The sequence below is a fragment of the Geospiza fortis genome, unplaced genomic scaffold (assembly GCF_000277835.1).
Source record: "Geospiza fortis unplaced genomic scaffold, GeoFor_1.0 scaffold139, whole genome shotgun sequence".
NCBI classification, from domain to species: Eukaryota; Metazoa; Chordata; class Aves; order Passeriformes; family Thraupidae; genus Geospiza; species Geospiza fortis.
This window is the reverse complement of record NW_005054406.1, coordinates 1,053,221-1,059,716: the sequence shown is the minus strand read 5'-3', so window position 1 is coordinate 1,059,716 and position 6,496 is coordinate 1,053,221.

Sequence of the window (6,496 nt, the reverse complement as noted above, 5' to 3'; positions counted from 1 at the left end):
TCTTTAGGTCTTGATTTCCAATGGGAACAAGTTATTTTTTTAAGACTTATGTTTGACATGCTGAAAGACTGTGACATTGGAATTGTTTTTTCCTCCTGGGCCTGCAATGACGCTGTAAATGCCTTGAGTACAAAACAATAGATAGTTCAGCCTACATTACATAGAAGACATTCTTATGATTATGAAAATTATTCATTTAAGTATTATGCCATATAGTTAGTAGTTTATGCACTATTCCAGAAGTCCAAAGCAATAAGTAAATAAGATAAATGCAAGTTTTATATAAGTAAACAAGATAAATACAGGTTTTGAAACCTGCACATCTTTCAAATATACTTTAATCCTGAATTAAAACAAAAATTTGTCAAACTAACCAAAATAATGCAGAAATTCTGGGTTTCCCATATATCCAGATCTAGTTTCTCAGGGAAGCTCAGTGACTTGGGATGATCATGACTGAACCAAATCCTTAAGCAGAGAATTAGACAACAATGTAATGAGGTGTGACTTTACCCTTTGTGCTTTCTGAGCTGCATCCCCTTAGCCTTTGTTGGTCCAAAGGCCAATGTCTTTTCACTGGAGATTCTGGTTTTTGATTTTTGGCTTGCCTGTGGTGCCAACAGGTTCATCACTCTACATGTCTGCCACAGATTACAGACCCAAAATCCCAGAAGAGATGGGATTTTCTCCACTGTGGGGACCTGGAAGTGCTTGTAAAACTGACTGTGATGGGGAAGGTTTTATGCAAAATTGGAGCTGGCCACTCACCCCTCCTTTGGAATGCATATTCCTGGCCAGGAAGAGTCAGTCCAACCTACCAAGAGAAAAACTGACCTTGTTATTGCGGGTAAAAATAAACTAGAGTTTTAAGATTTACCTAGGGAAAAAAATTGTGCAGTGAAGGGTCTTGACTATTTACTTACAGAGTAGCTGTGAGAAAGAGCAGTTTGGTTTTAATTTTACTGTAATAGGAGAGTACAAACTATGTGAGATGGGAGAGAAAGGGTTTGTGGAGAGGACACAGTTGTGTGCTCAAGGTGTTTTTCTGGATGAGAGTCTCCTCCTAGCCCAGAGCTTTTCTATTGGATGAGGAGGGAATCCTCTCAAGAGAGAGAGTACAAAATGGAAAAGGTGGAAGAAGCAGTGAGTGGATGTGCATAGCTGGCGGTGAGTGGGATGCCCGTGAGGCGGAATGTAAATGTTACCTGCAGCCATTCCCCTGCTTCCTCCTAGGGAAATGTAATTATCTTGCCCTTTCCATCAAAATGTCTCACTATAGCTCTGGGTGGGTAACTCACAAAAAGAGTGAGGTGATCAATTTAGCATTATCTCTGTGCCTAAATAAAGCCCAGTTTGGGTCTAAGGACAAATAATAGCATCCACCACACTCTGGGTATATTAATGCATGAAATCACAGGGGATATAATTAAGCACTGCTATTCAAAGGCTAGCTATGTAGTATTGATGAGCTTCTGGATATTCTTTACATATAAAAGTGTGACTGCTGCCAGGAATTCAGCAACAGAAGGTCTGGTGTGCAGCTGAAGAATACAGGTGTTACCATACTATCATCTAGTGGCAGTAAGAGTAAAAATGAAGGAGCTGAGTGGTATTTTGCTTCTGCTTGCATCAGTTGCCATGTTGTAATCACTGATGTTGTATTGAACGACTGACTTTTGAGCTCTGAAGTCTTTAAGACTTTAGTCAGCTTTTTCTTTTTTTTCCCATTTGTGAAAGATTATTTTGAATTATTGCAAAGAGACGTGCACTGATTTTAAGTCCAATTCTCAGGCGGGAGTTTTGACTAAGAAGTGAGAAGCATGCCCAAATGAGCTCAATTATCATGCCTTGGAGTGAAGAAGAAGAAAACAAGTCAAGCTGTGCTCTGCAGGACAGCATCTAAATTGCAGGTGCAGATCTTCACCTGGCATCAATCAACTCCAGTGAAGCCAAATTGATTTATACCTGCTGAGGATTTGAGACAGCATTATCATCAATTCTAGATCTATGCTTCTTTTGGAAAGAAAGAGATAGAAGTATTTTTATATTTATAATTTATTCTGAGCTCTTTAAATGTTATTCAGGGTCTGAGCCACTGTAACGGGTGCATCTCCCATGAAGATTTCTGGGCAATAATCACTTATGAGACAAATATTGAATGTAAAATAATTGAGGTAGGTCTATGATGCAGAACTTTTATTCTTGCAAGTACACAAGGAGTATGATGCAGAGCACAAAGAAGCAGTAAAATCATTCAACACAAAGAATAAGTCCTCTATAATTTTATATTCTTCTGTGAAAAAAAAACCCTTTCCTTTTTGCCACGTTCAACGTTTATCCATAGGAGAAGACAGAGTGCCATCTAGTGAAGAAACGATTTGTTGCATATCTCAAGAACCACAAATCCAGCTTTGTTCCTGCTTTATTCTTTACTATGAAATGAGTGATGTGGTCATCCTGCAAGAGGGAAAGTGTGCAATATGTTAAGTCCACTGTGTTTGTAAAACACAGAAATAAAAGGAGGTATAAAAATGCAAAATACTAATTTCCTTATTACAAAATGCCCTGTACACATACATGTTAGCTTGTTTTACTTAGTCCAACTCCCTGCATCTTCCCCAGCATTATAACCCTTCTGTTCTACATAAATAAATCTAATATGTGACATATTAGGTAAAGTTCACTACCTTTTCCAAATATGTCCAGCTGAGTTAGCAGAAAACTTACAGTTGGCCTTGATTCATGGAATTCCTTTTCTGCCCTGATTTTTGTCTACAGCTTCTGAAAGTGGAAGATAGAATGCTGTATCCCTTAAACCTGCATTGCAAAAGTATAAATGCATTACAGCTGGTGTGATGACCTCTCTCTTAAAAAACATTCTTTGAGACTGTTGTCCTGTTTTACACAGTGCCCCCAGTTTCCTTCTTAAAGCTTACCTTCCTTTTGCATCTGGTGAGACCCAAAGTGGAGTTAATTGTGTGTGTTGATGATATGTTCCATACTGTGGTTTCTTGGGAATTGATTTGCCTGTGCAGTTGTTTCGAATCATAAGCAACTTAAAAAGGATTCTTTGAAAATATGTTTTAAATTGTTAACAAAGGCAAATTTCCTTTCAGTCTTGACATTTTTTTTGCTTTAGAATAAATAGACTATCCAAAAAATCTAACCAATGAGACAAATCTGTTTTATGATTTTAAGTTAAACCCAAGTGGCTGGTTTTTAGCAGATGAGAAGTGGGTGGCCACTGACCTTTAAGCTCAGGTGAAGCAGGGCCTGATTTTGCTGACCCCAGGCTGTACTGTGGCATGTCCCCTATCAGCCGACATCTGAGACACCTGGTCTGAGGCTTGTGGGCCAGTTTTGCACAGCCCAGATCTCTGGGTTTAGTGCCACTTGCAGATCATTACCAAGAAGGGCCTGCCTCAGGTGCTGGCTGCTCCTTTGATCAGCTGTGTTGACCTGCTGTTTGAAGAACACAGCTAATGTTATTGTATGGTATATTTCCTTAAAATAACTTTAGAACCTTTTAACCATTGTCAACCAGGTGTAACATAAAGCCTCTGGGATTTGCAGTTTTTAAACCTTTATGTAAAAATGTGAACCAGCAGTAAACAAAGATTTTCCTCCTCCAGGAGATGGCTGCAGTGGGAACTCACCTGTTGTTAAACATCAGAAAGCCATCTTGGAAACAGAATATACGAAATCCTAAGCACAGGAAAGATTTGATGAGAAATTGTCCTTTCTAGGCACTGAAAGACTTGAACTAATATTGACGGATACTATAGGAAATCAGCCTTTCTGCTGGATGCCCACCAGACAACTCACCTGCTCTGTGATGTTCAGTTGATGCTGGCTGCAGGGAAAAGGGACCATTAGATCAGCTCTCACCCTAGAAGAGAACATTTTCCATCCATGCCATTTTGAGTCAGCTTTGCTGTGATTTGAGTGTAGATGATATTTGATCATATTTTTATTTACTCCCACACTGATCCTATGCCTTTCCTTCCATTGTTGAGATCACTAACCGGGGATAAAGAAGGAATTTTCAAAACCACTCAGCATTGTCCTGGCTCTCCTAGGAGCAAGAAAGGGAAAGACAGAGCTGGGCAGTAGAGTCCTGTGCATCCCACTTTTTCCACTGGATGTGTTCTGCATGCTTTATTTTTGCATCTATGCAATGTATAAATCCTTTTCCCAATGGCTGTATTTTGCTTCCCTTACTCTTTACTTGTTCATGTGGAGACGGGATATAGGAAATAAAAAAGGCCTTTTCTGCTGTTTAGATAAGTAATGTATGACTGGAGACTACATATAAGTGCATTCACAGAAATCCATTTTTAATAGTGAGCAGGCGGGGAAGAATAATTTGTCAGAAGATTACAGAGGGGAATATTTAAACCTGTGATGAAATTTTTAAAGGTCTTAAGGAGTATGATAATGATTATGCAGACTAGGTTTATTGCTAGGTATGTAGTTAAAATGAGAAGAAATCAAAAAATCCTACAGTGGAAATCAATATTAACTAAGGTATTATGTGTGAAATTAGTCTTGAAAATAAGAAAGTAGTATTACATGTTAAAAAGGATTAAAGGGAAACAATCATGGAGCATAATTAACTGGGCTGCTCCTTACTGTTAAGGGTTTTGGTGAGCCTGTTTTACCTCTGCCCTGAAGTGTTGTTTTTTTTTTTTTTTAAGTGTCTTCAAACTAGGTACTGTTTTTTGGCTTGTTCTTTCAGGTTGCTCTGCACGATCTCTATCCCTGCTTCATTACCAATCTTGTGATGGAGGATGCTCACCTGCTGTGATGGTGGGTAGGGTTTACTGTACTGGGAGCAGCACTGCAGGGGGCAGCCTGACCTCGTAGTTTGCTTAACCGAGGTCAAATTTTGTATCCCTTGGGGAGAGGCCAGTGGATAAATTTGCTGAATGTCTTGGATGTCCTAGGGTGCCCAGGGCACTAGGCACCTCTGCATGAGGCAGTTGAACTGAGTCCATCATGATGATCAGTTCAGCCTTCTGGGTTTGCCAGAACTCTTGTCTGAGGTCTGGTGGTTGGGAGTTGTCTCCTGCAGTTTTAAACATCAGCACTGTCGATATTCATCTGAGCTAGTCACACTGTCTCCCAGTCTGTGGGGAGAAATAAGTGCATTCAGGATATGATTCATCTGTCTTATTTTAGATGTCTAAATCGGGATAGGAATGTTCCTTGTTCTGACTCCTCATTTCTTTCATTTGCCCTGAGGTGAGGTCAAGGTGACAAGCTAAAATGCAGACTTTTCTGGCTGACCAGATGAATCCCACCCATCAAATCTCAGCAGCCTCCATCACAAAATCCCCATTGTGTGGAGCTGCCACTCAAATGTTTCTTTTGCTGACCAGTGGTGCTTGTCATGTAAGGTTATGAGGGGAGGTTGTAAAAGGTTTTGAAGGAGGTGTGACATCCACAAGAAGAGCGTGACCTGCGACAGGTGACTTTTTGTCACACGGTGGATCCGGATGTCTCTTCTATCACGCAGCCCAGTGTGGTGCCGACTCATGAGTCACACTCAGAAAAAAATCAATGCTCTGCCTGCAGAAAATAACTCTCCTTTCTTTCTCTCTCAAACTGGCAGTTATGATCACTGTGCGAGAGGCAAGCTGAATTTGTTCTTACTTCTCTTTCTCGCATGAGAGAGAGAGACAATAACAATTGTCTGGCCTTGTTTCTTTCTTCCCTGCAAACTGTGATGTTTGCCTTTCCTTGTCTGTGCTGGAAAGCAATAAATAGCACCTCCAGGAGAGACAATGGACACCAGAAAGAAGAAACCGTGGGCACAGACATGGCAGAGACCATTTCAGTGATTTCCATGCACAGATGCTCTCACTTGACTCGTTTCAGTAGCAAAAACTCAACAGAGAAGGATGGTGTGTGTGCTCCATAGCCCAGATGGGAACTTGCCATATTGAATGTTTTAAAAAGATTACTGATTTCCTGCTTGTAAATGTAAAGTCAAACAATTGTTTCTGATCTGGGGAACAGTATTTGAATCTCCTACACCATACACTGTGTGTGGTATCTCTGCCCTGTTAAGTGTGTGTTGGGGTAAAATGCCACTGTGGAGGAGTGTGAGACATCCTGTGGTCCTGTCAGTGCTGGTCAGCAGAGAGGGAGCCAAGCCTGCAAATCCAGCAGCATCACTGGGGTGCACAACTGTACTATAACTACTGAGAGGACAAATGTCTGGCTTTGCATAATGAAAATGCTTTGCTGAGGTGCTGGTATTATATGGACAATATATTTCTTTTTAATTTGACAGAATAAGCTTTTGTATGCTGTGATGACATAGGAAAGGCTGAAAGATTCACTCTCCCAAGGTTAATTGCAATCAGATCTTTGATGCAATTAATTTTAACAGGGGAAGAGAATCACAGGTCAGAAGAGAGAAAAGGCAGGTTAAAAAATATTTGGATGAATTAGAAATGTTCCAGTCAGCGGGGTCAGGTGAAATCTGGTT